Below are 9,498 nucleotides of genomic sequence, written 5' to 3' on the forward strand. Positions count from 1 at the left end.
TTGTGTTGATTTTGGCGACCCCTGTGGACAAAAGCGGTAGTATTTAATTGAGTAAAATGAAAATCCAAATAAAAATCCCCTCCTTCTTCTTTTTAACTGGCCAAGTATGACTTGCTGTAACTTTAGCTTGTTTCATCTGTTTTCAAGGAGAATCCGACCAGCTGGCAGCCATTAAGTCTAGTTAACTGATGTGGATCATATAGAGAAGCTCTAAATATGTTTTGATGCTGATACTTGCTATTTTTTCTTCAGTAAAAGATCTGGATACTTCTTCTATCTCTGGCTATAACCTGTCCATCAATACATTACAGGAATATCATAGTGACACCAATACAAACATGCCTTAAAAAATAGCAACACATGGGGCGGCCTTGTGGCTAGATTGGTGGAGCGTCCGCCACATGTGCTGAGGCTGTTGGTCCTCTGCAGCGGCCGCTGATTCGGCTCCCGCCTGCGGCCTTTTGCTGCATGTCATACCCCCTCTCTTCACCCTGTTTCCTGTCTGCTCTTCAGCTGTCCTATCCAAAAAAAGGCAAAAAAGCCCCAAAACATATCTTTAAAAAAAAAAAAATAGCAACACACATACTAAAATCTGTGTGATAATATTATAGAAATATTATATGTGTTTTAAACGATCAGTGTGTAGGATTTAGGACCTATAATAGGCATGAAACTCTTGAAAAATAAGGTCATTTCTTGAGGCCAGAAATATGGCGGTGCAACATGGCGGACTCCATAGAAGAGGACCCACGCCGTCTGTAGATATAAACAACTCATTCTAATATTATATTCCATTTATGCCATATTCTACCAACAAATCTTACACACAGGATCTTTAAGATTTAAAGTCAAGACTCTCTCACGTGATATTATTAAATCTGCTCACATGCCAGTGTATAAAAAGAGTCCCACCTTTGTGAATCATGTCACAGTTCCTTTTCTGGGCAGATTTCCCCTTTAAAGGCTCTTTTCAAAGCGTCTGTAGACTTCTAGCCAGTCACGATTGTCTTTTGAAGGTTGACGGCAGTTTTTGCAGCCTGCATCTTAGTTGTTTTCGCTCAATATTGCCTGGACTAATTGAGAATTAAGTAGGCCATGACAATTATTTTCACTATCTATTATTGTTTTCTTGATTAAACATAATTGCTATAAAATTTCAGAAAATTGTGAAGAATCCCCATCACAAAGTGTTCCGGTCTATAAATTGCTCATTTTTGTGCGACTATTAATCAAAAAAAGATATTAAAATTACAATAATAAAAGACGCAGTCCTAGAAAATACTCAGTGGAGCCAGCAAATGCTTGATAATTTAGCTTTAAAAGTGACTATGGTTAGAATATGAATACTCGACGTTTGATCTTCTGTCAGAGTAGCTGCTCCACTGAAATGCAAGATAGATGCATAATAAAGGTTTGTCGGACGGATTTTGCTGCAACCATGACTGTGCACAGTGAAGAGACACAGGTGATGAAAGTTTAAAGTGTGCTAAAAAAAAGTAAAAATTTTGCAGTGTCATCTATGAAATTAACAAATGCCCTCAGGGGAGAAAGTATAGAGAGATAAAAGAAATCTTGAGTTAATTTAAAAAACCTCTCTTGCTATGACCTGCTTTCTTGGGTATAAATAAGGAGAAAATTATGAGTCTGGGCCCATAATAGAGCAAATTTCTTATTTGGGTCCTGTGCTGAAAATGAGCGCGGACCCCTGGCCTTGTTATAATAAGAGGAGTCTTGCGGTCAGGATTGCAGGACAACAGCACCATGCTTTGTCAGAAAAAGGAACCTCACTCTACATCACAGGGACTTTTCTCAGCATGTGCTTGACTATCAGCAGCCTTGAATGTTAATAGGCTCTTTTTAATATAATGAAATCCAACTGATATTTAATTTTAGCTACAAATTTGTAATTTTAACTCCAATTTTTTGGGGGTAATGACCCTGGATTCGGGCAGGACAAACACACTGACCACTGATGGCATGCTTCCTTTCTTGGCCATGTCCCCTGGCAACGGAAACCCTGCATGGTTCTGAAAAGAGGACATGAGCCTGGGAAACTCTTTTAGGAGAGCAGACGGGAGCTCAAAGCACAGCGGGAACGGAATGTCCAAAAAGGGAGGAACGATACCCCCGCCGTTACCGGACGCAAAGTGCTGCTGCCGCTCCATTGTAGCAGTGGAGCTTCCTGTCTTGTTGCTAACCGTGCCTACCAGTGTTTACCCCTCGATGCCCTTCAGAGTGTGACTGTTCAGGCTGCAGCCGGCAGGTGCAGTCGGGACGTCACAGTCTCTGCCACAATCAAAGGTTTTACACATCAAGCTGAGACCCATTCAACAGAAAATTTACAATCAACGATTTTCAATGGATAAATCCTATCATTCATTTTTTTAAGCACAATTGCCAAACATTAACTAGCTGCAGCCTAACAAAATGAAAATACCAAGTGGCCAGTATTAGTGGCCTGATACCTGTAAGGTTTTCTAGGTCTAAGAAGAGACCTTATGATGACCTTTGACCTTTGGCATTAATTTACGTCCGTCTTTTAAGAATTCCTGAAAAGCCTTTAAAGGACCAATGTAGAGGATTTAGTAGCATCTAGTGGGGAGCTTACAGATTGCAAACACATCAGCTCTCTCTCCCTTTTCCAAGCACGTAGAAGAACCAACGGTGGCTGTGAAACCCACAAAAAAAACACAGTTCTTGGCTTCTGTAGAAACAAGGTGGGCAACACTTAAAAGGACCCGCACCCTCTGTAGATCTAAACAGCTCATTCTTAGGTAATGAAAACAGAACAATATTTCTTTTGAGGTGATTATAGACTGATGAATATTTTATTCAATTGCTGCCATAATCTGCCAATAACCCCCCTAAATCTTACACACAGGACGTTTAAATTCAGTGCAAAATGTAATCTTAATTGTTATGACGCTGTTGAAATGTGGCACTCACTATGGCCTTGTATCTTAAAGAAGCTGGATTTCATTGGTTTTTACCACCGTCCCGAAGGCTGGATTGAGGATTAATGATTATCCCCATAACAGTTAAAGCAGAATCCAGGAATCTGCTGGATCAGCTGCAGGGCTCACTTGACGAGACAGACGGTGGACAGGAATCTGTGGTTTAGTCGGTGAGACTTTAGGTCCTGTAATCCAAGGATTCTTCTTCTCTATAATAACAACCTGAAACATTACAGATACGCATTGACTTCTGTGTGTCTTCACAGAGAAACAATGGCATCCATGTTGCCCTGGTTTGCTGTCACCACGGAGCTGGCAGGCGGCCTACTTTAGCGAAAGAAAACTATCCTATCCATCCTGCTGAAGTGCACAACATGGCACAAATTCTCTACCCACACATTTACTCAAACTCCATACCTGAAAGTTTTATTTAAATCGGGCGTTCAACACTCCACCGTTTCTGTTTAAATAAACATTTTGCTATGTTTTGTTGGGGTTAAATGTGGACAAGGTTTACAGTCTTCTATCTTATAACAGTGGTCTCTGGGGAAATTGTGTGAAGACTACACCCCTAGAAGTCATGTGCTTGATGTCATGACTTTGCCCTTTCAAAAGCTAATGTTAGCTGGTGAAGCTACAACGCCTGTGTATTTTTGTTCCTAGGTGTAATTACACAACAATGAGTCTTACTTGTTATTTCACTTCCTGGCTGCTAAAAGGACCAGGAGTTGCTGGATAAAACACTTCACGAGACAGATATGTTGGAGTTGACGACGTATATTTGAGACAAGAAATGTAGTTTACTAACTTCCAACCTCCGAAATGGAACGCACCATATCATTAGGTGCCAGCCTCATATGTCAGGTTTTCATGCACTTAAGTCTGATGGGTTAAGAATTTAAAGGACAGTTCATCCAAAAATGAAAATTCAGTCATTATCTGCTCACCCTCATGGTGATTGAAGGTCGTGTGTCGTTTTTTTAGTCCGCAAAACAGTGCTGGAGTTTCACAGGAAAACAGCGCTGCAGAACCTCCCAAACAGTTTAAGTGAATGGTGACCAGTTTTCAAACGTAAAAAAAAAACAACAGAAAAGAAAAACATAAGACACGTCCATACTGCTCGCCTGGCGTAATCCAAGTCTCCTGAAGCCCTGACATACCATTCACTTGCATACACACACCATCACACCACACACACGCCCAATTCAGGCGGTGCATGTGGCTCCAAGCTAAAGATCTACAGTGACGATTCAGGCTAAAAACATGATGTAAATGCCGTCTTTCAAATCAACTTGGCATATCAGGGCTTTGAGAGACTTGGATTACATCGGATGAGCAGTATGGAGGCATTTTAAGATTTTTGTTTTACACTTGAAAACTGATCACCATTACTTATATTGTTTGGCAGACCCTGCAGTGATGTTTTCCTGTGAAACTCCGGCAGTGTTTTGTGGACTACAAAACTAAACCTGATCTAAAATCAACATGAGGGTGAGTAGATAATGACTAAATTTTCATTTTTGAATGAACTATCCCTTTAAGGCAGGAAAAGGTGACGTATCCTGCGTTCCAAATCATATACTTTTAGTATGCAGCCACTCATACAAAGTGTGTATTGTTGCATGCAGTATGCATACAGCTGGGATACACTATTTCTCATAACATGGCACCTTGAACTTTGACCCTCTTGCTCATGCTCCCATCACAAAGGATTGTGGGTCAGAATAGCCATAAAAGCATGCTGGCTTACACACTGACCAGACACAGAAGGACATCCTGTTTTGTTTTTTTTTTGTTTGTTTTTTTGGCATACTGGATTTCACATTCCATGTTTTGGGACTAAATCTTTTTTGCATACTAAATAGTATGGTAGTATGGGTATGGTAACGCACAGTAGGTGTCTGTCTGATATGCCAGTTTTAATCCACCTGATTGGTGAACAAGGTAGAAAAAGGTGAGTCAGTGTGAGTCACCAACACGAAACCACACCAAGCTGTGTTAAGCTGCTCACGTGACGTGTGTGACGCTGGTGGTGATGTGACGATCGCTATTGGACAAAGCAAGACAGGATCTCTCCTCTCAGCCATGGATGTTAAAGATGGTGATACCGGTGATCACGATACAAGAAAAGACATCAATCTCGTCCGAATGACATCATAATCAGGCTGTATTTCGAAAGAAAAAAACACCACATCGATCATCGGACTCGGTGCTGTGTGTGTGTTTGCGTGTGTGCGCCTTTAATGGTGTCCTGAGATGCCGTTACCGAAAAAAAAAATCAGCTGACTGAAAAATCCAGCTGAAGTGGCAGCATCCACACTGTTAATTCAACCTAATCCTGGAGATGTCAGTCATCAATAAAGCAACACAAGCGCTGATTCTCGTACGGGAAAGATAAAAACGTCTAATCACGCGTATGTTGGGGGAAATATCGACACCTCTTGAAAATAATAACCCAAATGATGTCATTCATGATGCTCGCGTGCGCATCTAGCCAGATAGAGGCCCTGAGCACAGGCACAACTTTGTGATTTTTGCATGTATTTGTCTCCTGAGTGAAAAACAAACGGATTGTCTCCTGGTGGAACAAGTGCATGTTGATGATACCCTCGGTGTCCACCGTGCACAGATGCACTGGGGGTGGGGGGGGGGGGGATCCAGAGGTAGCCTCATATTATGTAACATCCACACACACATCGTGATGCTCTGTCTCCTTTTCTGCCTGGTTAAAGGTGTAAATAGATGCAGAGCCGCTAAAACACGTCTCGTGAATCACATCAGATTGAGTAGAAACAAAAAAATGTTGCTTTACCTTTTACCAGAGCGGTTTCTATCATTCTCCTCCTCCCGGGAGCGCCGTCTTGTGCCGTGGTGGAGATGCGCTCTGAAGCCCCGCTGCGCTCACTCACACCGACCTTTGATTTGTCATTCGCTGCCAGTCAAAGGTCAAAGCTGTAAACGTCCCGTGAGGCACTCTGTCTCACACACACACACACACACACATACGCGCACACACACCGCTCTGCACGGATCCGGCTGCCAGTTAACCTGTCGGTGAACGTACAGAGGCAGCATCGGGCTACAGCATCACCATATTATCACATTTTGGCAACAAACGAGGTCCCGCGATGGCGATTTGTAGATCTGTAGATAATGCGGATGAGTCTAAACCAGGCGGGTGAAGGGAAGGGGGGTGTTCATGAATCTGTACAGTAGAAACTGCGCCGCTCAGCGCAGCAGTGAGGCTGAGCCCGGCTGGTAAAACCTGGGATGGACTTCAGAAACAGGCTGGATGTGATGAGCCCATGTGGATCTGCAGCAAGAAAAGGATGTGCTCACAAAAGAAAGGTGCGGTGTGGGAGACTGGGGGCAATGGTAACAAGGGACAGTTGCAACATACTTCAATCAGAACACATGGGAGTGGTGACATTTACTCTGCACATGCTCATTAGGATTCACTTCCTCTGGAAAAGGAACAAAATCATTTCACTTTGGCAGAAATTTTTTGACAAAAACTGATTGTAAGGAATACAATTTACTTTTAGGCTGTCCTTAGCACCTTTGGGAGACTCCAGACTGTGCAATAATTTTGAAAAATAAAATCAAATTATTATAATTATGTGAATTATTATGAAAAATACATAACATATACAGGTTTAGGGTTAGGGTTGCCTGCTACTTAAAATATAACTCATCACGTCATAACCTGACATTGTTGACTTGGACTGCCACCTGCCATAAAGTTAATCTGCTTCTGAAATTTAGAACTAACTCACAAATTTGACAAGTTTATGAGTGTTTGACTTTGCACTTTCAGATATGTTGTAAAAGAGGGGCCTTGGCCATAAGCTAATGCTATTTGACTGACCTTGACATGGAAAAGTGCAGGAAATTTTCATGAACAAACTATGCTAATATAGATGTTGATACCTAGCATACAAGCTTTTATCACGACTGCAAAAGATGAAACTGTGTTACAGTCGCTCCCAAGCCACATGGCCAAATGTAAGCACCTTGTTTGTTTGTGTTAATGTGTTTTTCTGTTAGAAAATGAACATATTTTACAAAATTTAAATGTTGAAAATGTTAAACTCACTTCAATTAATTATAAAGTAGTTACCACTACAATAGTTGCCTAGTCTTCAGACTTGAACTTAGCTTCATGTCACTTACTCATGTTGTTCTCTCCTGACTAGATCTTTGCTTGTGTTGTATCAGCTCTCAGATGAATGGTGCTTTGGATTAAAGTGTCTGCTGTGTTAATATGTGTTCATATGATTTTTTTCAGTGTTACAGTTATGCGATTGCCCCCACCAAGGAAGAACTCATAATGCACTGACTTCTTGCATTAAATTTAATATTATTGCCTTGTCCTTATTAGTGAAAACATATCAGTTAATTAGTGCATTATATGTTTCTAATATCAAAAGATGACTAATGCATTTCAGGTATGAAGACAATTAAAATATGTCACAATTGACCCCACTCTCCCCTATTTGAGAAACCAGCACTGGTGATTTGCAGCAGTAATATAAAAATTATACTGAAGATAAAAATATCATTAAATAATCAGATCACAAAATGGCTAAACACCTCTTTCCTACAGTAGAGGTCACCATAATAACAGTGTTCGTGAAGCAGTTACAAAACCCTGAAATGCAACACCAGCTGCGCAACGTTTCAGGGTTTGGGTGCACTGAGATAACCGAGTTCTTATTATGATGCAGGTGAGAATAGCGCACTGTAAATCTGCGCTGTGGTTCGTGCGTGCGCAAACTGCAGCTCTGCACCTCCTGTCAAAGGTAAACACAGCAGATGAGACAGTAATCCGCGACAGTGGAGCACGAGCTCCGGCAAGCAGCTCTCAGGCACATGGGGTTTATTTACAGATCTGAGAGGATTAGACGAGAGAGGAGGAGATACAGCCAGTATTATTTACGTGCGTACGTGTGTGTGTGTGTGTTTTTCAGTACGTGTTGTAAGTATCCACAACAGCTTCAGTGTTTGGTGCAAGTGAGCACACCCTCCTCCTGCTGCTTCCTGTTTTTCTCACATGATATGAAAGCAAGGAGCAAAGAGGGGAGGAGCAAGATCTTTCTGTTATTTTATGTTTGCAAGACAGACAGACAGACAGACAGAAAGAAAGAAAGAAAGAAAGAAAGAAAGAAAGAAAGAAAGAAAGAAAGGACGGACTGACTTTTGGAAAGTGAAAATTTGCGTATTACATTGTTCATCTTAATAATATTGTTGTTACTGGCTAACGTGCTGCTAACTTGCCACATGATGTGCTTTGCTTCAGTCTGCATGAAATATCTATTTTACTAACATCCTGGTTTTACAACTCTGTGTTGCATGACTTGTGTGTTAGTGTACATGACTATTTTACTAACTCATAACAACATCTTTTAAGAATATATCAAGATCAGCATAATGAATTGTATTTTATTTATATCTACTGTTTTTTGCTACTCTTCATGTCTGCATGTTACAAAAACTGGTTGTAGTCAGTACTGTACTGCTTAGCTGTGTGTTTTTGCTTCATACTTCAATGTAGACATACTCTGTTACAAGTAAAATACCTGCAAAATCTTACACACATACAAAAGTGTTAGCAGACATATAGTTAAAAGTACAAAAATTAAAAGTACTTATCATGCAGAATGACCCATTTCAGAATCATGTATGCTTGATTGAGTCTGATTACTTTGAAATTTAGTCTGTTAATGAATACAAATTATATGGCATTTTTTGTAATTAGTAATAAGAATCAATTGGATTACAAAGAATGCATTGATTGAGTAATCTGAGTACTTTTTGAATACTTCAGAATCAAACGTTGAAAATATTTATACTACAAAATAGATGCAACCACAAAAATTTCGCAAGTACTTAAACATGTCAAAACATTTTCAGTGCAAATAAAATGCATTTTTGCATTGTGTTGTCTTTTTTGCCACATCCACCACAAAGTGGAACACTTGCCTAAAACCCCATATCTCAGACATGATGTTCATGAGATAATCATTAGTTGATGGAGCATTATTTATTATGAAAATACTTTGAAACTTATAAAATTGCCATATTTTAAAGACCTAACAAAATATTTAAGTGATCCTTGACAACTATAAATAATTATACTTTTTTTCAAATGTAATCTAATCTAATTTATATATAATTACTTATTTTTTTGTAGTCTGGGTACATAATCCCAGTGGCATGTACTCAGTTACTACCCAACCCTGTTATATTGTTAGATTATAATTAGTGATGCATTCATGAGTACAACACATTCATGTAGCAGCTGGTAAAGGTCCAGCTAATTTTCATGACTTTATACCAACTTTAATACTTTTTTATTTTCTATGAATAAACAAAGTAAAGTAAATAAAGCCACCAAACATAGAGGAGTAAAAACTACAATATTGGCTCCCAAAATGTAGTTTAAGTAACATTAAGTGGAAATTAAAGAAACCAAAGTAAAGTACCAAAGTTGTACTTAAGTTACTATGTGGATGTACAGTAACTACAAACAAAGACAGTGAAA

The 9,498-nt window shown here is 39.8% G+C and overlaps 1 protein-coding gene across 1 annotated transcript in view; it reads right to left on the reverse strand.

Moving 5' to 3' along the window:
* Positions 1-5,996, reverse strand: part of dnajc6 (DnaJ (Hsp40) homolog, subfamily C, member 6) — a 53,479-nt gene extending 47,483 nt beyond the window's left edge. The window contains exon 1 of the mRNA XM_084723661.1: positions 5,767-5,996. The gene's annotated coding sequence lies outside the window, so the exon portion shown is untranslated. The remainder of the gene's footprint in view (positions 1-5,766) is intronic.
* Between the last annotated feature and the right edge of the window lie 3,502 nt (positions 5,997-9,498).

The sequence above is a fragment of the Lutjanus erythropterus genome, chromosome 7, assembly GCF_056507025.1.
Source record: "Lutjanus erythropterus isolate fLutEry1 chromosome 7, fLutEry1.hap2, whole genome shotgun sequence".
Lineage (NCBI taxonomy): Eukaryota > Metazoa > Chordata > Actinopteri > Lutjaniformes > Lutjanidae > Lutjanus > Lutjanus erythropterus.